General features: G+C 44.9%; 1 long non-coding RNA gene across 3 annotated transcripts in view; it reads left to right on the top strand.

The window, feature by feature from the left end:
• The window catches only part of LOC105611628 (uncharacterized), a 62,811-nt gene that overhangs the window by 14,579 nt on the left and 25,899 nt on the right, over positions 1–22,333 (top strand). The window contains exon 1 of one of the 3 annotated variants that reach the window (XR_006060289.2): positions 9,257–9,329. The exons of the other annotated variants lie outside the window; for them this stretch is intronic. This is a non-coding gene — a long non-coding RNA (uncharacterized LOC105611628). Of the gene's footprint in view, positions 1–9,256; positions 9,330–22,333 lie in introns of those variants that run through there. 3 annotated transcript variants of the gene reach the window in all.

Genomic DNA, 22,333 nt, shown 5'->3' with positions numbered 1-22,333 from the left:
GAGCTGGGCGGGCTACAGTCCATGGGATTGCAAAAGAGCTGGTCATGGCTTAATGACTAAACTAAGACAACAAAATTTTAGCAGTCTCTATTAGGTTTTTTTTTTGTATATGGGCTCTAAGAAGTGTTTTTGTTTCCAGGTGTCTGGTGTGTGTGCATGCGTGTACCTTCACACTAGCCTAGCATCACGGTTCCTCCAGGGGCTTGAACTGGGCCTGCACGGATGAAGAGCTCTGAAACTTAAGTTGCATTATGTTGGAGTCAGTGCCCCTCAATTCCACTCCTCAATTACTTGTTATCACTTCCCTTGGTTTTCATTTTCCTCAACACTAAGCATAATCTGAGCTTATCTTATTATGCACCAACTGTTTGCGGATGGCCTTCCCCTGCTGCCCATGGAGCTGACAGGGAACACAGGCCCTTGCCTGTTCCTCTGGGCCCCCAGAGCCTCCCACAGACTTGGCCTAGGAGAGGGGCTCAATGTTTGTTGATTGAGTGAAAGAAAGTTACTCAGGATTTGATGTTAATCTCTCAAATTTGTTCTTGGAATTTATGAATGTCGATCTCTCATAAGAGCCACTTTAATTAAGCTTGATGGTATAGCAAGTGTTAGGAGCACCAATTGTGTTAATAGGATAATTTTCTGAAATGGCAGTTTTTACCCACTATCACAATGTGTACATTTCTTTGACTAGAAATTTCAAGAGTATAGCCAGATTCTTTAGAATTTGTGTGGGACTTAGTTCAGTTCAGTTCAGTTGCTCAGTCTTGTCCAACTTTTTGCGACCCCATGGACTGCAGCATGCCAGGCTTCCCTGTCCATCATCAACTCCCAGAGATTACTCAAACTCATGTCCACTGAGTTGGTGATGTCATCCAATCATCTCATCCTCTATTATCCCCTGCTCCTCCCGCCTTCAATCTTTCCGAGCGTCAGGGTCTTTCCCAGTGAGTCAGTTCATTGCATCAGGTAGCCAGAGTATTGGAGTTTCCGCTTCAGCATCAGTCCTTCCAATGAATATTCAGGACTGATCTCCTTTAGGATGGACTGGTTTGATCTCCTTGCAGTCCAAGGGACTCTCAAGAGTCTTCTCCAACACCATGGTTCAAAAACATCAATTCTTCAGCACTCAGCTTTCTTTATAGATCCATAATATAACAGCTTTCTAACTTTCTTGCTCTATTATAATGTAAAAACAAAGCAAGAGAGTTGACACTCTCACACATTGTCAAGTTATTAATTTTTAAAATCGTAAGTGTATATATTTTAAAATTTGCAAAGGGTGTCATTTTTAACTTAGTATAAATCGATACCTTAAAAAGCCAGCTGTATTAATTGGAAGCAAAATACCAAATCAACTTGACTCCTGTCTTTATCCCTTTTAGAAATGCATTAATGAACTCTTCTTAGATAGTAGAAAATGTTATAAAGTTTGTCTTTCTTCCTTAAATCTGTATTTTCATTCTACTCCTCCTCCCTGCTCAGTGTCATTTATTTTTATGTCTGAACATCTTCTGTAGATAGACCCATCAAATTTTCTACCACAAAAACATGTTTATACATTTAAATGTAAGTTTTTAAAGTTTCTGTTGTAATAACAAGCTCAAAATATTTAATATTTCTTTTAGATTGAGTTATTATTACTATTGTTATTCAGGTGATCAAAAGATAAATGTATGACAAATTTTCATATGTAATTATGAAAAGTAAAATGTTACTAGGAATACATTTCTTTATTAAATGAGTTGAACTGGTTTTTCACGTTTTAATATTATTTATTGGTACGATGAGGCAGAGTTTAGCATCAATTCTATGCCTACTTACTTTTTTATAGACTTAAGTTCTGAGAAATCTTATTCAAATAAGTAAGCAGATGGGAAAGAATATTTTGTTATATCACTATTATTCAACCCCCTGGACACCTTCCAAGTTTTACATCAGAAATTATATAATGCTATATCAATAGGAATTATTATTATTAATGCCCTGCTAGCTAGAATATCCTACTTCAGTTACACTAATAGCAAAGAATTAGGAGCCAGCTGACTTGCAAAAATATTAATCAACCATTAAAGTAATTTACTTTTTCAGCACCAATGTTTAGGAATCTCCCTGTGTTTGGGGTTTCAGATGTTTTGACATCTCAAGATAATTTCAGGTTTCACAATTCAGTGTAGAAAGATTTGGGATGAGTCAAATGTGTGCTTTAAATTTGTTTTTGATAGGGGGAGTGATTATTAGAGGAAAGGTGGCAGGAGAACTCACAAATACCTGGACCACAGGTGTGTTTTTAGACAGAATTATTTTTCACTCCAGTATTCTTGCCTGGGAAATCCCACTGACAGAGGAGCCTGGCAGGTGATAGTCCGTGGGCTTGCAAGAGTCAGACATGACTTAGGGACTAAATCACCACTATTGTATAAAGCAGTCCTTTCAAACTCAAGGTGAGGATCTGAAATTGATTTTCTTAAAATCACCTCTGTCTGTGCACAGAAGAGAAAAGTCCTGGAGCCACATTACGGTTGGAAGATCATTCGTCTGAACCTATTTCAGAATCAGCTTTTGCGGTGTGCTTTTCAACGGTCACACCGCTAGCCCCTTGTGCCTCTGTGATGGGACCCAGCTGTCCTCACACCACACGCTCTACCAGGAGTGCTTTTTGTTTTCTTAAAAAGCTGAGATTTAAAAAATTATCATTTAAACATTTATTTTATTGAAGTGTAGTTGATTTACAATGTGGAGTTAGTTTCTGAAGTACAGCAAAGGGATTCAGTTGTACATCTATACCTCTTTTTTGATACTCTTCTCCATTACGGATCACTACAGGACACTGAATACAGTGCCCCGTGCTATATAGCAGAGGCTTGCTATCTATCCATTCTACACATACTCATTTATACCTGCTAATACATCTGCCTCCCCACCCTGCAACCCCTTGGCAATGACGAGTCTGTTCTCTATATCTGTGCTTCTGTTTCTGTTTAATACACAAATTCACTTGTATCATTTCTTAGATTCCACATATGAGTGATCTCATATGATATTTATGTTTCTCTCTCCGACTTCTCTCTCCGACTTACTTCACTTATTCTGATAATCTGTAGGTCCATCCATGTTGTTGCAAATGGCATTAAAAAATGCTCAATTTAACTTAGCTTGTAAAGCTCCAGCAACTTTGGTCAAGACTAAAACATGAATAATCTGTAGAGGGAAAAGAATATTAGGCTCTGGAATTACACCATATAAACTTCTAAAATATGCAATTTATTCTCAGGATCTATTTATCCAGGAACCTCACAACTGACAACTGTGGTAAGAGTCTTTAAGGGGGACCAACACAATATTGACAAGCAATTGGTAAGATTAAGAGTCTTCATAATCACATCTGGGCTTCCCTGGTGGCTCAGATGGTAAAGAATCCACCTGCAATGCGGGAGACCTGGGTTTGATCCCTGAGTTGGGAAGATCCCCTGGAGAAGGGCAAGGCTAGTCATTCCAGTATTCTGGCCTCTCCAGGGGAGCAAACAGAAGTCTACATTCCATGGACTGTATAGTCCATGGGGTCACAAAGAGTCAGACACAACTGAGCGACTTTCACTATAGTCCCATCTACCAAGCAGAATAAGTAGATAACACGCTCTTATAAAAACAAACTAAAATTAAAACACAAATTTGGTGACTCAGTTTCAATTTATCTAGAAAATATTTATCAAGAGTCTACCATGTGTCAATGATGTACTGGCTGCTAGGGATTTTGAACAGATTTTAAACTACTTAGTTTCTCTCAGGAAGGTGTGCACATGTGATTTAGAGTGGCAGGTGACAGGGCCACCTCTGGCTTAACGCCTGCTCTATACTTTCAGTCTAGGTGGCTTTAGGCAAGCCTCAGTGTCCTCTTCTGGAAAATTTAAATAATAATATGTAGTTCCTAGTGTTACTGTAGGGCTTCAGGAGATAGGTAATAAATACTCAAGAAATGGTAGTTATTTTTATCACTATTTTTATTCCCTCCTCCACCCCAGCACCTGGCATGGTGTCTGCACTTAGGGGGAGACACGCAATAAATGCTATTGAGTCAATGAATGAGTGCGCAAATAACAAATATTTTGACACACTACTCTATCTGTAAACAAAAGAATTACATGGCGAGCAGAACAAGTTATTCTCAAAAGGACAATTTTAGTTACAATATTTAGTAAATTCTTTTTTTTTAATTTATTTATTTATTTATTTTTTTATTTAGTAAATTCTAATGCCAAGTACTTTTCAAAATATTTCTTTATCCATTTTATTACTCAATGAAGTCATAGATCTCACTTTCAGAAATCTTCCTGTGTATTTAAACATTTTTTTCCATCAAGTTTTTTTTTTTTTTTTTTTCCTTCAGCAGTCTGCAGGATGAGAATTATGATAGAATCCCTCTAAATCACACAAAATGAGTCCTGGGAAATCCATGGAAATTCCATATCCAAATCCAAATCCAAAAATTCCATAGAAATAGTTAGATCCAGTGGGAAAAGCATCTCACATTTTTGAAAATTCCCAGGTGGGAATGGGCAACCAAGACATCATGTCTTGTTGAGAGCTTAAAGGACAATGGAGGACATATTGTCATTAGAGCATTTTTCTTACGCCAGTTTTGGGGGCTGGTATGGCTGCACTAAGGGGGCAATTCTTCCCCTTTCTAAGGTGAAGAGTCCAAGTTCCAGTTCCAGGGTCTTTCCTTGGATCCCCTTCTGTTTGCTCCCCTCTCCCTGCCTCTACTTTCATTGCTCTGATGATCCTTTCCAGGACAACACCAACAATGTGTTGATGGGAATGTTGGAAGCCGGAAGGACTGACATCTGGGATTGCTCGTCTTTATTGCAAAACAGCATTGTTGGGATCCCACATCCTGTATTGCTTAAGCTTTGGTTATTTTAACATACTCATTACATTGACCTGAATCCTATTCCTTGCTCTTAATCCTTCAAAAGGATATTGTTATTAAAATTTGGAAACGTAAAGAAAGTCTAGGTGCTGGAGAGCAGATTTGTTAATCACTCTATCTAGTTCCATTAATCCAGTCCTGAGTGTGCTTGAGGAAATATACTTTAAAGTCTCCTTTAAAATAAATGTCATCAGTTCTAATTATACTTCCTTTCACATGCAAAATTTCTTTTAAACCATTCTTTAGGTTGGGTTAGTACTTTAAGTAAGGTTGGTACTTCCCAGCTCTTGTCCTGTTGAAAAACTTTTTTTTTTTTTAAGCCCAGCTACTGAACTGTACAAGAGAAGAATTAGGAGTTTGTTTTGTTCTCTTTCTTAGCTCTGGTTTTCATTCCCAGCATGTCTACTCCTACCCACAAATCTAAGGCTACAGTCTTTCTCTCTGAAACATATTTCTGCCCACAGTGTACCTACTGGTTAATTTCCATAGCTCTGATTCATCTTGACAGTCACATGCTTCCGACAGGTGAGTACCTCCAGGCAGTCACCTGGAGTCACTTTTCTGTAATCATACATATGTTTCATGATGGTGCTGTGTATCACCCTCATTTTCCAGGCATAAGACACGACAGACAGAATTCTGGGTTTTTGTCCTAGCCCCTTAAGGTATTTATGCTTTTCTCCCCCCTGTTTCTTTTCATGTGTCTTAGCACTCATTTTTTAGTTTTTCTAACTTCTCAATGTTCTTCCAGATATTTTGTTTTCTCTGTGGGTTTTACCTCTCTTCTGGTTTGTAATGCAGTAACGTGTTGTTCTGGTAATATATTAGTCAAAGATGATTTCTGTGGGAGTCATATAAATAAAGCAAATAATGAACCATGAAACCTGTAGTGGAAAATGTGGAAGTTACAGGAAGAAAACTAATCAAGCAGGAACAAGCTGGGTCAAGGCTGGGTTTAGGGCTGCTGCTGCTAAGTCGCTTCAGTCGTGTCCGACTCTGTGCGACCCCAGAGACAGCAGCCCACCAGGCTCCGCCGTCCCTGGGATTCTCCAGGCAAGAACACTGGAGTGGGTTGCAAGGCTGGGTTTAGGGCTGGCTCTATTTAGGTAGAGGCTTCCCAGGTGGCCTGAGTGGTAAAAGAACGTACCTGCCAGTGCAGGAGATATAAGAGATGCAGGTTTGATCCCTGGCTTGGGAAGAGCCCCTGGAGGAGGGCATAGCAACCCACACCATGTATTCTTGCCTGGAGAATCCCAGGGACAGAGGAGCCCCACGGGCGGGCTACAGAGATTTGGAAATAACTGAAGTAACTTAGCATGCATACATACTTAGGTAGGAGGAGTGTGTCTTTTAGTTTCTTCTCTCTGCTGCATCTTTCTTTCTCCCTACCTGCAGCATCCATCCCTCAGCCTCTCAGGAGCTTAGTATTTTTCATGTCTCCCAGTTTCTAGTTAGGAAGAAAAGCAACCATGGAGGACAACCCCTGAGGTGTCAGCCACACTCACCACGTCTCTGCCTGTCATACATCTCAGGGTAGCAACCTGGGAGCCATTATTAGATTAGATGACTCACGGCCCAGCCACAGTTGTTTGGATCAGGAGAGAACATGTTATCCAAACTGTCAATCCGATCCTGATTCACTTGAAAACTTCAAGTTTGACCCAAAACTCTCCCCGTTCTCTCAGCACACATGAGGCTCGTGGCCCCAGCGACTTGTGTGTGAATCTGTGTGTCTGTGCATGTGACTGATGGAGGAGTGCAGTGTCCTCTCACAGAAGCCCCGCTTGTTCCACAGTGGACCCTTCTAGCATGTGGAGAGGAAGCCGGAAAGGGAGGTGTCTCCTGAGGTGAAGATGTCTCCTCACTCCAGGTGGCGCTCTTTAGGAATTCAAGTCCAAACAGGCCCAGGAAGGAGCCTGTGAATCCAGGCCTGAAGTCTCCCTCAACATTCCTCTGCACCCAGAGCCCCTCTGCTTCACCCCTCGATGGTCCTTGACGAGCTTGCCACCTCCGATCGTATATCTCCTGTGGTCCCAACTCTGGGGTCTAGGAGGAGGTGAGGGGGCTCATGCTCTATCATGAAGGTCTGGGAAACTGTGAGTGTGTCCACTGCACCACCCCTCTCCCCCCTTTCTGGTCCCACCATCACATCTTGGGCTTCCATGCTTACTCCGCTTTTGGTATCTGAGGTGGATCAGCAAGACCATTGCTCACCAGTCATGCAAACAGGGCCTGGGGTGTCAAACGTCTCTTTCTTTTTAGACACCCATCAACTATGGAGCAGTTCTATTCCCTTCCCTCAACTTTGGAGAGGAGCCCAGTCCTGAGACCAGAGTCTCTCTTGTCAAACCTTGTCTTTTCTCCCCAAAGGAGAAGTCCTCCTCTTAGGCCTTCTCATGATAGAACCTGGCAAACTAGCCAAGTCTCTCCAGCCCCTGGGAGGGCAGAGGTCTCTAGTTAGCAACTGGTCCTTTATTTCTGCTCCAAGCCTTTCATAGCTTTTCTTAATACAGCACTGACTGCTGTGATCCCTGCATTATTCTGCCAACATGAGTGGGAGGACTAGGTCTCAACCAGAAATGCACACTGGACTTCCCTGATGGTCCAATGGTTAAGACTCCACTGCATTTCCCTGCACTTCCACTGTAGGGCACGGGGCTTCCATTCCCTGATTGGGGAACTAAGATCCCATATGCCACACAGTGAGACAGACAACAACAACAACAAAACCCCCAAACAAACACAACCACAACAAAAACTCAAAACAAGACTAAAAAATGCACACCATCCTGCTACTATAACTCATGGAGTTAGTTACTTGCAAATGGAGTCTTGTTCCTACATTTGTAACTTTTCCTGATGACATGCACTTGGTAAGATTATTGCCTAAAGAAGTAAGCGTGTCTCCCAAAGGAATGAGTCTTCCTGGGATTCTTCAAACCCCACCAGCTTCGGGCCTTATGTCAGACTAGCCCTCCAGAGAAAGCGGGTGGTTTTGTGATTTTCCTCCAGCAGAGTTCGAAGCTTCCTTGTAGAAATAGACAAAGCGTGTGGTGGAGTTGCCCCCAGGCAGAGAAGAAGGAAGTGAAGGTACAGGTCAGGAAGTGGTTAAAGCGAAGATCCGTGAGGCTCAGAAGGTGGAGCACCGAGGGGCTCTGTACCTTGGCCACTCGTTGGAATCAACAGGGAAACCTTGGGCAATAACTATGGTTGTGTCCCTCCCCCAAAGCACCTGATGCCACTGATTAAGGCAGATTAGTCTTCCTGAGCCGCAGCAACGCCCCAGGTGATTCTAATATTTAGCTGAGGTCACAGAACACCCCTGTATGTAAGGAAAAGAAGTGGAATGAGATGGATGTTGGTAGATTGAAAAGAAAATGAGAATTCAAGATCTTGAAGATCCCAGATGTAGAGGGCTTGACTGAGCCCTGGATTCAGGGGGGAGCCTGCTCCTGTTACTGAGAACCCAAGTCCGTGTGCCTGACGCACAGTGGGGTCAAACAATACCGAGACATCAGAGTTTGGAACAGAGAAAGTTTTATTACAGGGCCATGCAAGGAGATGGGTGGTTCATATCTTAAAAACCCAAACTCCCCGAAAGCTTTTAGCAAAGCCCTTTTCTAGGAAAGGTGAGGGAGGGGTTTGTGTAGTTGCTGCAAACTTCTTGGTGTCACACCCTTTGTTCTTGAGGTCAGGTAATGCTACTCCTGTGAATCTCTATCAGACAAATATTCTTCTCTGTTCTGAAAAGAAACGCCAAGGTCCCGAGGCACACCTGTCATCCTCCAAGGTCCAGGTCCTGACTGAGAGGAGGCAGATCTCAGCTGGCAGCTCCCTCAAGCCCAGGCCCCCAGACCCTGCCCTGCGTCATCAACCAAAGGAGCCAGGCACCCAACCCAGCTGGCCCTCAGGCTCCTCAGGCCACCCAAACTGGTGTGTGTGGAGGGCGGGGGGCAGGTCCCACAGACTGTGACCCAGGCAGACAGCAGGGTCGCAGAGACAGGGACGGGAAGAGGCTCACCACTGCCCCGAGGCCTGGCCTCCACCAGTGGGCTGGAGCCCTGCAGGACACAGCCCTGGGTCCCCCAGCTCACCTGTTGCCCCAAGGCCGGGGAACAGACCGGAGGGCCCCAGGGAGAAGGCCAGGATCTGGCCCTTACCTCACCCTCCACCTGACCACCGGTCACCACTACCCTGACGTGGTCGGGATCGCCTCATTAGCGGCCCCTCATTAACAGCTGGCTGCTTGTGGGCGTGGCCCACTGCAGCACCAGCCAATGGCGGAGCCGGACCGTTGGTCACAGGTGTGAAGTGCTGAGGTGCAGCAATGGCTGCCTTTCTGAGGGCTGCCCTTGCGGCGCTCTGGCACCATTCAGACAGCAAGACGTCAGGCCTGAAGGTAACCCTGGGTTCCAGGCGTGGCTGAGAGCAGTTCTGCGGAACTATGCGGGCGACGGGGCTGTCAGCTGGGTCGCCTTCACGGACGGTTGTCATTTCCTGACTGGAGGCTGTGGTTGCAGGGAAAGAGCCCTGTGAGGAGAGGCTGAAGCCCTTGCTGATGGTGGTGGGGCGACCTGGGGCTGGAGGTTGAAGGAACAAGGATGGGAAGCCGGGTGGGGTGGGGGGTTGGAGGACATGAACCTCAGAAGGAAGGGAGTGGGGGACAGGAACGGCTGGAAGTTGCAGTGGGGCGTTTAGAGGAGCTGTGACTCGCTTCCCCAGGGAGCTGAGTACTCGCTTCCCCGGCACGGAGTCTGGGAGAAGGGAGGTGTGAGGAAAACTCAGTTTTGCATCGGCAAGTCTTTCTTTCCTCTGTGTCTCCTTGACTCCTCACACAAAACCCTTGGCTTCTGGTCATCAGCGCTTTCCTCCACACCAAGCAATTCTCTGTAACACCGGCTGGGATAAGGGTGGGGGATCCTACAATTTCACTCGTTCCTGATACTGCCTTCTGGAGACAGGGTCATATCCTACAGGGTAAGGCTTCTGTCCCACACGGCTGCCCCCACACCCCCTTCAGATGCCGGTCATAAGTCCAGGTTGTCACCTGTGCTTCTGATGGATCGGCTATAAATTGGAGGTTTTCATGACTCCCTTGCCTCGTGCTTGATTAAATTGGTAGTGTGGTTCACAAAACTCAGGGAAACATGGTTACTGGTTTATTGAAGGATAAGATAAAGGAAACAGATGAAGAGATACACAAGGTGAGGTCAGGAAGGGTCCTGAGTGTAGGAGCTTGTGTCCCTGTGGAGCTGGGGCATGTCACCTTCTCGATGTGGACTTATTTACCAATCTAGAAACTCTCCAGACCCCCTTCTATAGGGATTTTTATAGAGGCTTCCTCATGAAGGCCTGATTAGTTATTAACTCCATTTCCAGCCCCTTCCTCTCTCCAGAGCATGGGGGCTGGGGATGAAAACTCTAAGCTTCTAATCACTACTTGGTCTTTCTGATGACCATCTCTCGTCTGGGAGCCACCCAGTATCCCTGCAATAGATGAACAGTCCCTGCTATAGAGTCCCTTTAATATAAAAGCTGCTCCAGGTGCTCCTCTCACCTAAGAAATGACAGGTTTTCAGAGGTGTTCCAGGAACTGGGGGCAGAGAAAAAAATACATATTTTCTACTATCTCCCCGTAGGGAACTGAGCAGTGTGCCCTAGACAGAGGTGTGACACAAGTGAGGTCTTAGAAAAGAGCCTGATTCTTAAATATTTCTGAGACTTGGTCTCCAGACTGTTGGAGATTTCTTGTCAAGTTTTTCAGAATCGAGCAAATAGGTCGTTTAGGATCCAGGACTTGGCCCGTGCTGTCCAGGGTTCACAAACTGACTTATTTCTGGCTCATTTTGTTCAGCCCACACCAGAGTGTGGAGAGGAAAAATGAAACCTGAATGTCTTTGCATGGAGTCTGCTCTCTTCATTTACCCCAGGTCCCACGTTTGGGATTAAAATGGAGCTGCTTCCTACCCTCTCTGCCCCAAGACTTTTGTTTCTTTCAGTTCAGTTGCCTAGTCATGTCAGACTCTTTGTGACCCCATGGAATGCAGCATGCCAGACTTCCCTGTCCATCACCAACTCCCGGAGGTTACTCAAACTCATGTCCATAGAGTTGGTGATGCCATCCAACCATCTCATCCTCTGTCATCCCCCTTCTCCTCCTGCCTTCAATCTTTCCCAGCATCAGGGTATTTTCTAAGGAGTCAGTTCTTCTCATCAGGTGGTTTAAGTATTGGAGTTTCAGTTTCAGCATCAGTCCTTCCAATGAATATTCAGGAAATATATTGATTGCCTTTAGGATGGACTGGTTGGATCTCCTTGCTGTCCAAGGGACTCCCAAGAGTCTTCTCCAACACCACAGTTCAAAAGCATCAATTCGTCTTTAGTTTATTATGAAAAATTCCAGAATATAAAAGTAAAGAGAATGTTGTAATGAATCCACCAATATTGTCTGAATCCCCATATACTATCCCCAAGACCTGAAGATTTTTGATGTTGGGACCCTGGTTGGGGAGAAAGACAATCACCTTCTTTGCAAAAGCTTTCCCTCTGGAGCTGCTTCACTCTCACCCCACCCTGACTTACTAGTCATTCTTTGTGTCTCTACTGAAGCAATGTCTTTTTATCCACTTTTCTACCCAAGTGTTCATGCTTCCCTGGTGGCTCAGATGGTAAAGAATCTACCTTCAATGCAGGAGACCTGGGTTTGATCTCTGTGTTGGTAAGATCCTCTGGAGCATGACATGGCAACACACTCCAGTATTCTGGCCTGGAGAATCCCACGAACAGAGGAGCCTAGAGGGCTACAGTTCACAGGGTCGCACAGAGTCAGGCACGACTGAGCAAGTGAGCACAGCGCAGCACACAGTTGTTCATACACACTTGTTGAACACCTCACATGTGCCAGGCCCCTTTGTAGGCACTGGAGTCAGTGAAGTGAAAATCAATCAGTCGTGTCTGACTCTGTGAACCCGTGGACTGTATAGTCCATGGAATTCTCCAGGCCAGAATACTGGAGTGGATAGCCATTCCCTTCTTCAGGGGATCTTCTGGACCCAGGGATCGAACTGGAGTCTCCCGCATTGTAGGCAGATTCTTTACCAGCTGAGCCACCAGGAAAGTCCTAGAAACTCTGGAGTGGGTAGCCTGTTCCTTCTCCAGCAGATCTTCTGGATGCAGGAATTGAACCGGGGTCTCCTGCATTGCAGAGCAGAAGGCAAAACAAACAAGGTGCTTGTTCCCAGAGGACTGACAGCACAGGATGGAGGAGACAGTCCATATAGAGCCAGTCAATCAATCAGCAGGTCTGTGAAGTGCTTGAAGGACAAAAGTAAGGTAATTTGACAGAGCATCTAGTCAAAGTGTAAGGGAAGGCAGGATTGGGGTAGTTGGAGCACTTCAGGTGTTCAGGAGGGCATCCTGGAAGGGTGGCATTTGATCCAATTCATGAAGGTACAACCACGTGAAAATCTAGAGGGTACCATGCTCCAGGCAGAAGGGACGGCCAGCACAAAGGTACTGAGGTAGAAGTGAGCTTAGGGGCTGTTGGAGATGTTTCTCAGGGCTTCCCTGGGGCAATTTAGCCCTCCTCAATGCTGGCTTAGGTGACTTTTCTCTGTGCCTCCATAGCATCCACTGTGACACTTGTTATAGCCCTTAGTTCCTCCGGTGAATTGCTGGGGTCCAGCCCCGGTGGATCCAGGGAATTCGAAGGTGGGGACGGCGTTGGCGTCTTTGGAAAAATACATGTTTAATTACAGATATAGAGAGACATTAGAAACAGATAGTGTAGTAGGAGATAGTGTAGTGGAGAACAGGAGGCTGAATAACTTGGTCTACGTGGAAAAGCATCCATGCTCCAGATGGGAATTCAGCCAGAAAAACGAGGAGCAAGAAAGAACGACATGGGGGAATCAGTCTTTCCGGAAACTGATCCGATTTCTTTATTTTGGGGTTTGCTTATACACCTTTTGTTACACATAGGGATGAATACAGAATCACACGGGGGTCAGCAGTCCTGACCTTTATCAAAATCAGGTGCTTCACATAAATGTATAAAAAATAGGTCTTAGGGATATTACATCATCTTCAGGCCATGAGTGAGACCTGCTGACGTTTTATGATCCTTTCTTTCTGATAACCAAAAACTTATTTCTTCCAAGGGTGTTTTTTCTTAAACCAGGCACCACCCTCTAAATAAAGTTAAATTCCTATAGGGTGAGGGTGTAGTGAGTTACAATCAAGAAAGGAATTTATTTAACCCAAGGTTAACATGATTAATCTTAAAGGTTAATACTTATTTCCCCTATATGTTAGTTATATTCATTATAAGGGCAGGGAATATGGAGATTTAGCAGCAAACATCAACCCAACAAATGAAAATCCTTTCACCAATGTTCCCCTTAAGATCTATTTAGTCTTAAGATAGTGATAAAGTTACATTTTTACATAGCAAGGACACAGTGATTTATAACAAAGTACAGTGATCTATTACAAAAGAGAAAATTCATTAACTCAAAAAGTCTAGTATTGCTAACCTTAAAAACTACTATATTTCCTTTTCTATATTCCAAATACATTGATTAATATATTCCCAGGTGCCTACGGATATGGAGGCCTGGCGGCAATCATTGACTCAACAAGAAGAAAAAGCCCTATGCTAATTAAGACTCTCAAAATACTCCAAAAGTCTCTGTGCTGTTTATGGTTGAGAGATAGTAAACAATCATGTGTGTAGTGGCAGCAGTAAGGATAATCCTGTCACACAAGCTAGTCTGTCAGCAGAGAGGTTTGACCTGAAACATCCTTGTCCCACCCAGGGGAGGGAATTAGTAGCAATTATTGGCACAACAAATGAAAAAACCCTTCACCAATATAATTCCTAACCAACACACTATACTAATAATTTCCAACTCCCCAAGAGAATTTGCCTTTAGTAAGTCTAAAACATCTCGTGCCTCTCAGATTTGGAGGCTGTAAACAATCACATGTGGCCGGACGAACCTATACAGGCGGGCTAGATAACCTTCAGAGCAGTCCGTAAGCTGAAACACTCTTGTCATGCCCAGGAATTTTTATTGCCTTGGAGCTGCACGTTTACTCCTTCTCCGAGAGAAATGGTTATGGGGGAGAGCCCCCGTAAAGTCAGAGGTGTAGGTGAGAGCATAAAACAGACTCTGGTTTTGGGGTAGATGCTCGGGAACAGGGGGTTTCCTGAGGCTTGATCGCGCCTTTGCGTATGCCAAGCCTCCTTCCTCATGACCTTTGCCATGGGCGGAGTTCCTCACGCTGGCTCCCGGCATATTGTCTGTCTCCATCACTGGCCCGAGGCTGACCAAAGGTAGAGTGGTACTATTTTCACTTTTGTATTTCCAACTGCGCGGCTGTGTCTGGCTCACAGATAGTGCTCAACAAATATTTGAAGCAGCATAAGTGCTTGGAGGTAAAACGAATATGGGAATCTAGGCCCCTGGGTTCTAGATTCAAATTTGGAAATAACAGGCACATCTTAAACATTTTCAGCTCCTAAAATTTTCTCTATGTATCTGAGAGACAACACTGAAATATTTTAGCAGTTATTCAAGTTTCCTTCTTTCTAGCAGGGGTGTCCCAAATGTGCATTTGTTTTTTCATTCATCAGGTATTTATTGAGCTCTTACTACATCCAAGGCATTGTTCTAGGCAAATGGGTATGGAAGTAAACAAAGCCAAGTTTCTGGGGAGCTTGTATTCTAGTCTGTGGGGAGATGATGAAAAAACAAATATTTTTTGAGAAAAAACAATATATGACACGTGGTAACCCATCGATTGAGTAAGGGGGATAGAGAGAGTAGAGGCTGTACTGATGTTTTACATGGGGTGGTGAGGGCAAATTAGTCACTGATGGGTCCTTTGGGAATCAGAAGCCAACAGGACACAGAACTGCAAGGTTCAGGGGTCAGGTGGGGTGGAAATGCTCATGGAAGTTAAAGGGGAGAGGGAGCAGGAATGACAGGTGGAACCTTCAGACTGCAATGCAGGTCTGACACTGGTGAAAGGGGGGGAGGAGGAGGAGGAGAGAGGACAGGGGACAGGGCTGAGGTTGAAACTGAGTTGTGATGAAGAGCCAAAAGTGCCTTGGTCCACTCCGGGGTGAGTACTGGAAAGAACACTGTCCTCTGTGGTACTTTGTTCAAGGTTGTCCTTTGTCAGGTCAATACATCAGGCATTTATACCCTTGTACTGCTCAGATACCAGGCCCAGGTTGTCCCAGGAAAGGTCTGGCCTTGAACAAAGAGGCCATCTGCAGCTTTGACCCTGAAGGAGCTGGGCACTGTGGTCATGTAACCCAGAGCAGGGCACCCTGTCCTTCCATGAAAGAACATCTGAGAGGCAAAACTCAGTGTCTGTGGCAGGAAGCAACTGAATCGGGGAGTGACATGATCTGCTTAGTTTTTACGAGAGTCGTTCATGATAGTCTGTGGAGATTAGGTCTGCGAGAGCCTGTGGAGGAGGTGCAGCGACTGCTAAAGAAGCTTGCTGGTGCTGCTGCTAAGTCGCTTCAGTCATGCCCCACTCCTCACAACCCCATGGACTGCAGCCCACCAGGCTCCTCTGTCCATGGGATTTTCCAGACAAGAGTACTGGAGTGGGGTGCCATTGCCTTCTCCGTCTAAAGAAGCTTATTGTGTTATAATCAAGGTGAGCGATGAAGGTGACTTGGCCCAGGGAGGTAATGGGAGGTAATGGGAAGGAAGAGAAAAGTGATATGTATTTTGAAGGTAGATCTGACAGGCTTTGTTGATGGACTGAAAGTGGACGTGCGAGAAAGAGAGGAGTCAAGGATTTTGACTTGAGCAAAATCTTAGAATATTGAGCTGCCGTGTTCTAATATGGCAGATTCTGGGGGTGGGTCACATTTATGGGGAAAAAGGAAGATGAGGTGAGGGCCTGGTTTTCAGGTATGGGCTGCACCTAGGACATGAGGGCTCTGGGGAATGTTTTTATGGGATACCTGCCTATATAAGCCATCTTATTTTTAAAATGTATGTGATTTAAAATATGTTTAAAAATTTATGGGCCCATTGATTTAGAACAGTGCATTGAAAAGCAGTTCTTCTGTGAAGATAACTGTCTCCTCCTCCTAAGGAATAGGAGCCCTCTCTCCTTGTTCTTCTTCGGCAAATGAACTAGTTTCATATCTTCCATTGAGATAAAAAGAAAGCAGCGCTATTCTTGCTCTGAATGCCATGGTTCTTTGGAAACCGTTTGTGTTGAATAATATCTTGTGTCTGCGGCTCCATAATATCACTTATTTAATGCCGGTTACATCCGTTTTCCTGGCACTACACCATCCACGGTGCGGCCAGTAAATACCAGCTTCCTCGCCTGTTGGGAGGTAAGTGCTGTGCTTCATGGACAGTGACCCCAAGTGCACCCCTCATGTGGGAACATTGAATGATACTTTATTTTGTGGTGAATTTACTATTGGGAATGTAACTTAGAGGAAGGCCTCTTCCAATGATATGATTAAGCCCTACACAGCGCCTTCCTAGAATATGACCTCTCGCAGCGTTGTCTGTGCCCCCCCAACTTCCACAGCTCCGCAGGAGGCAGTGCTAAAAGAGAGGCGCCATTCACCTGGGGACCCCTATCCCTCATCTGGCACTGCTTCATACCAACCTGGGAGGCCAGGCCAGAGCTGTATCTGTCAGAGGCCAAGGGGTGTGGACGGGTGCAGCCTGCTGACCTTGTGGAGCAGTGTCTGGGAGCTCCTCGGAGGCTGAGGCATGGCTACCTCTGGAGGAGCCTGTGGGGCGGGGTGACCCCTGGGCAGCAGGGGTGGCGAGGAGGGAGTGGCCTGTGGGGCAGGGTGACCCCTGGGTGGCAGGGGCGGCGAGGAGGGAGTGGCCGTGTCTGAGGACGGATGCTCAGGGCAGAGAGCACCTGTCTTTATCCCGGCTGCTGCTGCTGCTGGGACCGGTTGCCATGATCTTAGTGTCTTTAGTTTGCTGTATTTGCTGCCCCCTGAGGCTGTGTCCCCTCACCCCTACCTTGGGCTGAGGCCAGAACCCCCACAGATGAGAACAAATGTAGGTCCCATTGGCCGCTCAAAGCCAGGGCTGACGGTGGACCTCTGGTGGCAGCCCAGAGTCCAGAACTCGTCGTGTGTCTGATATGAGTCGCATACAGTCTGCTCTGTACTGGGCAGCCCAGCCTCACCTGTTCAGAGACACTGCACCCTCCAGCGGGAACCCTCCTGTCACTGGGTGCCCCTCCTGGAACTGAGGCCAGCGAGAGTCCCACGCCTCCATGGAGCACGTGGTTGGTGCCAGACGTGGATGAAGTGGGGGCACACGGGAAAAGAAGTGTAGATTGTCACTGAGCATCTCAAAGGAGAGAAGCCAGGACTGGGTCCAATGCAACGTATCCAGGCTGGGGGCACCCCTCCCAGATGGCACCGCTGGCCCTGAGCATTCCTAACCACTACCGAGGGGGTTAGAAAAATTTGAGGAAGGTGTCAGAACCCATGCAGACCAGGTCAAACAGATTTGGGGAACTCTCCCTGGACAACCACAGGAAGGGGCTCAGGGCAGTGATCTGCTTGGGTCTAAACATCAGGTTGATGTCAAGGGCATGTTCTTGGGCATGGTCCAGCCTGGAGATACATATATGGGGACAGTCAAGCTTCTGGGAATGACTTTATGAAAGGAAAAAGTTCTGAGGCTTGTAGCTTCCAGACTTCATCATCTTATTATAACACATGAGAAGACAGTTCTCTCTTTCCTAGGGGATGAAGAACTCTAAACAAGAACTAGCCACCTGATGGTTTCTAGAATTTCCATAGCTTATACATATGCCATCCTACAAAGACCTCTGAGTCCTGAAAACAGAAACAGTTCATAATGTGAAAAACCACAGGCCCAAATCTCCCTAGGAAGCAGGTACCTATGGGGAAAAACGACGTTTTCATTCCCAGTGCCAGGCTGATTCTAGCCTAATAACATTTTCCCTGCCCTCTGAGCAGTGCTGTTTGTTTTCATCTGCTATCTGTTTAGTCAGGGGAATAATTAACTAACAACTAGGTCTGCTGGAAACATGCCACTAGTGGCACTCAGTAAATATATGTTGACAATGATGAGGCTGTCGCTATTAAATCTCTAATACCTTGCTTTAAAAACTCCACAATTTTATGTTTCAGTTTGATGGTATAGATGGGACTTCCCAGATGGCGCTAGTGGTAAAGAATCTCCCTACCAATGCAGGAGATACAAGAGACCCATGTTCGATCGCTGGGTTGGGGAGATCCCCTGGAGGAGGAAATGGCAACTCACTCCAGTATTCTTGCCTGGAGAATTCCATGGACAAGAGGAGCCTGATGGGCTCTAGTCCATGAGGTTGTAGAGAGTTGGACACAACTAAGCACGCACACACACACACACCCCTTTCAGATGAGAAAACTGAAGTTCAGAGAAGCAGGGTGATTTATTCAATACTGCAAAATGAGGTAGGGCAAAGCTAGGGCTTGCACCCAAAATTCTTGATTCGAAATTTATTTACTGCTTTTTGTACTACACTGCAGAAGTGTTTGGGGGGAGAAATGGCTGTGTTCCACTCAGCCAATTCATATGTTGAGACATTAACCTTTCCAAAGAACAGTAAAATCTCATTAAGTCAAAATAATTGGAAAGATGGCCAAGCTGAATTGGGGGAAAAGTTTGAACTATTTTCAAAGATATTCAGCCTTTTCCTTTCAAGGCCATGTAGTAAACTGGAACGAAAAACTGCAGAATGGAGCCAAATAGAGGTCTCACTGAACCTGCTTGAAGGAACAAATAGGAATCATTTTTAAAATGGTACATTAGCAGCTTGCATATAAGTGATGAGTGCTAAAAATATTTTAGGCATTGGGGGAAATAAATTTTTGTTAAAAGTACGCTGTTTCCCTTGAAAATGCACTTCATATAAAAATTTACATGGGAAACATTCACAAATCTGTCACTCAAAGCATGTGATAAAATGATTGTGTGTTTGATTTAGTGGCGTATAAATTAACCTCTTCTGTTTGGCTGTGCTCGAATGGTTTGGCATTATTTCTGCAGCTCATAGCAGCACAAATGATGACATCTGTCTCTCTCACTTTCCATCCCCTAAATTTTTCATCTCCAAGGCCAACAGAGCCTCCAGCTGCTTGAAAACTGGAAGCATTTTCTATCTATTCCTTTCCCTCACCACACTCCCACCAATTTTGGCCAAATGACCCCGTTCTTCCTGTCACCATCTGTGAGAAGTCTGTATTTGGCTGCCTTTCAGTCGTTTTCTGTTCAAATGCTAAACATTCATTTGTTCCCGAAGATGTTTAGAAACACTGGGCCTGGTTATCACTAACTCTATAGTTAACACATTCTCAGACAGACTACTTTTGAAGTACTTCCTGGGACTCTGTTTTTCTCTCTTCAAATTGACTCCTTCCCCCTTAATCATGTAAGAATCAGAATTCTCCACCTGGCAGGTTATTCATGGAAGGTTCCAGACTGGCTGAGTGAATGTTATTGACTAACAGGAAGGCTATTTGGGAAAACAGTCTGGGTAATGCTCTCAGCCAGCCAGTATGCTCAAAGCCGGGAACAGTGATCCCTGGGGGGGAAAAAAAGAGGAGCTGGTGGAGAGATAAAGCTTTCCGCAGTGGGTGGGTTGTCCAGGATGTGAGTCAAAGATCCATGTATCTTAGGGAAAAACCGCACAAAACAAATAAAAAGCGCTACAGCTGCCTCTGCCATTCAATGTTATAGGTTGTTCAATGAAACAGCTCAAGTTGAAAGCAAAAATATGGCTCCTCAGGCATTCCCAGCTGGTGCCTTGCTGCCCTCCTCTGGAGAAATTGGGAACTGACGCTTTGGATCACTTCCTGTCCAGTTCTGTCTCCATTGTTGCTGTTCAGTTAGTTCCTAAGTCAAGTCTGACTCTTTGCGACCCCATGGACTGCAGCACGCCAGGCTTCCCTGTCCTTCACCATCTCACAGTGCCTGCTCAAACTCATGTCCATTGAGTCGGTGATGCCATCCAATCATCTTATCCTCTGTTGTCCCCATCTCCTCCTGCCTTCAATCTTTCCCAGCATCAGGGTCTTTTCCAGTAAGTCAGTTCTTTGCATCAGGTGACCAGAGTATTGGAACTTCAGCATCAGTCCTTCCAATGAATAGTCAGGGTTGATTTCCTTTAGGATGGACTGGTTTGATCTCCTGCAGTCCAAGGGACTCTCAGAGTCTTCTCCATTTTAGGTCTGCATTGGCTTGGCTCCCTCACTCAAAGGCACTTTGGTACAGTGTGAATAAGTGTCAGGCCATAAACTACAAACTGTTCACTCAGTGAGTTTACACTGACGCTGAGTAATGCAGGGACCTTTATTTCTTGGCAGGAGGCTGAACTCCTTAGTTTTGTGAACTGTCTGTCCTGGTTCCACTCTCCTTACACCAAGAATCCAAGCTAAAGCCATCTGTCCTGGCAGCCTTAGACTAACAAGCCTTCCTGATTTGGCATCCTACCTTTAGAGTCTTATCCTTAAAAGGGAGAGTTTAGACTCGATCTCTAAGGTCTCTCTGGATTTGATTCCATAAAAATATCTTGACCAGTGAGAAATGTTGAACGAACCTTCCCTTTGAATGAACAAAATTTCTGGAATTAAAATGAATGTACCTGGTGGAGGGATGAATTCAAAAATCTTTTTTCAAAATATGAGCTATGCCACTAAGAGGCAGTGTTGACACACAGTTTCATTCCAGTGTAGCTTCAGTATATTTCCTTTGAGGGAAATATTTTTAAAATCAAAGGGTATTAAGAATAATTAGGAGTTACAATGTTTTGTGTGGCAGTAAAAGTTCTGGATAGAATGGGGCATGCATCTTACACAGTAGTATTCAGTTGCCAAAAAGTTCCTTTGTGTTTTTCTGTACAATGTTATGGAAAACCCTGAATGAACTTTTTGGCCAACCCAATATAATAGTAGATTGAATAAGAGTATCTATCATCTGTGAGTGAAGGTATTAAATACTGAACTGATTTGAGAGTGATAGAAACTTGGTTAAAAAAAAAAAAGGAGGGGGGAAGGATATTCACTCTTCTTCTTTCACCTCAGCCACACGCACCTTTGGTTCTATTTCTGTGCATCAGAGAAAAAGAGGTGGATTTCTAATTCTCTTAGTAAGAAAATTCTGGAAATTTCTTTACCTTTTAAATACGGTGACCTTCTCCTTTAAAACGTAAGCATACTTGTGTCTTTTTAAAATAGAAACTGGGATATAGAAATTTCATATAAGACCTAGCAAATTATCAGTTCAGTTCAGTCACTCAGTCATGTCCAACTCTTTGCAACCCCATGAATTGCAGCATGCCAGACCTCCCTGTCCATCACCAACTCCCAGAGTTCACTCAAACTCATGTCCATCAAGTCGGTGATGCCATCCAGCTATCTCATCCTCTGTCATCCCCTTCTCCTCCTGCCCCCAATCCCTCCTAGCATCAGAGACTTTTCCAATGAGTCAACTCTTCACATGAAGTGGCCAAAGTATTGGAGTTTCAGCCTCAGCATCAGTCCTTCCAATGAACACCCAGGACTGATCTGCTTTAGGATGGACTTGTTGGATCTCCTTGCAGTCCAAGGGACTCTCAAGAGTCTTCTCCAACACCACAGTTCAAAAGCATCAATTCCTCAGTGCTCAGCTTTCTTCACAGTCCAACTCTCACATCTATACATGACCACTGGAAAAACCACAGCCTTGACTAGATGGACCTTTGTTGGCAAAGTAATATCTCTGCTTTTTAATATGCTATCTAGGTTGATCATAACTTTCCTTCCAAGGAGTAAGCGTCTTTTAATTTCATGGCTGCAGTCACCATCTGCAGTGATTTTGGAGCCCCCCAAAATAAAGTCTGCCACTGTTTCTGCTGTTTCCCCATCTATTTGCTATGAAGTGATGGGACCAGATGCCATGATCTTCGTTTTCTGAATGTTGAGCTTTAAGCCAACTTTTTCACTCTCCTCTTTCACTTTCATCAAGAGGCTTTTTAGTTCTTCACTTTCTGCCATAAGGGTGGTATCATCTGCATATCTGAGGTTATTGGTATTTCTCCCGGCAATCTTGATTCCAGCTTGTACTTCCTCCAGCCCAGCGTTTCTCGTGATGTACTCTGCATAGAAGTTAAATAAGCAGGGTGACAATATACAGCCTTGAAGTACTCCTTTTCCTATTTGGAACCAGTCTGTTGTTCCATGTCCAGTTCTAACTGGTGCTTCCTGCTAACTGATGCTTCCTGACCTGCATACAGATTTCTCAAGAGGCAGTTCAGGTGGTCTGGTATTCCCATCTCTTGAAGAATTTTCCACAGTTTATTGTGATTCACACAATCAAGGCTTTGGCATAGTCAATA

This window comes from Ovis aries, chromosome 7 (genome assembly GCF_016772045.2).
Source record: "Ovis aries strain OAR_USU_Benz2616 breed Rambouillet chromosome 7, ARS-UI_Ramb_v3.0, whole genome shotgun sequence".
Classification (NCBI taxonomy): Eukaryota; Metazoa; Chordata; class Mammalia; order Artiodactyla; family Bovidae; genus Ovis; species Ovis aries.
The sequence above is the reverse complement of the archived record's forward strand: the minus strand, read 5'-3'. Positions and strand labels throughout refer to the sequence as shown.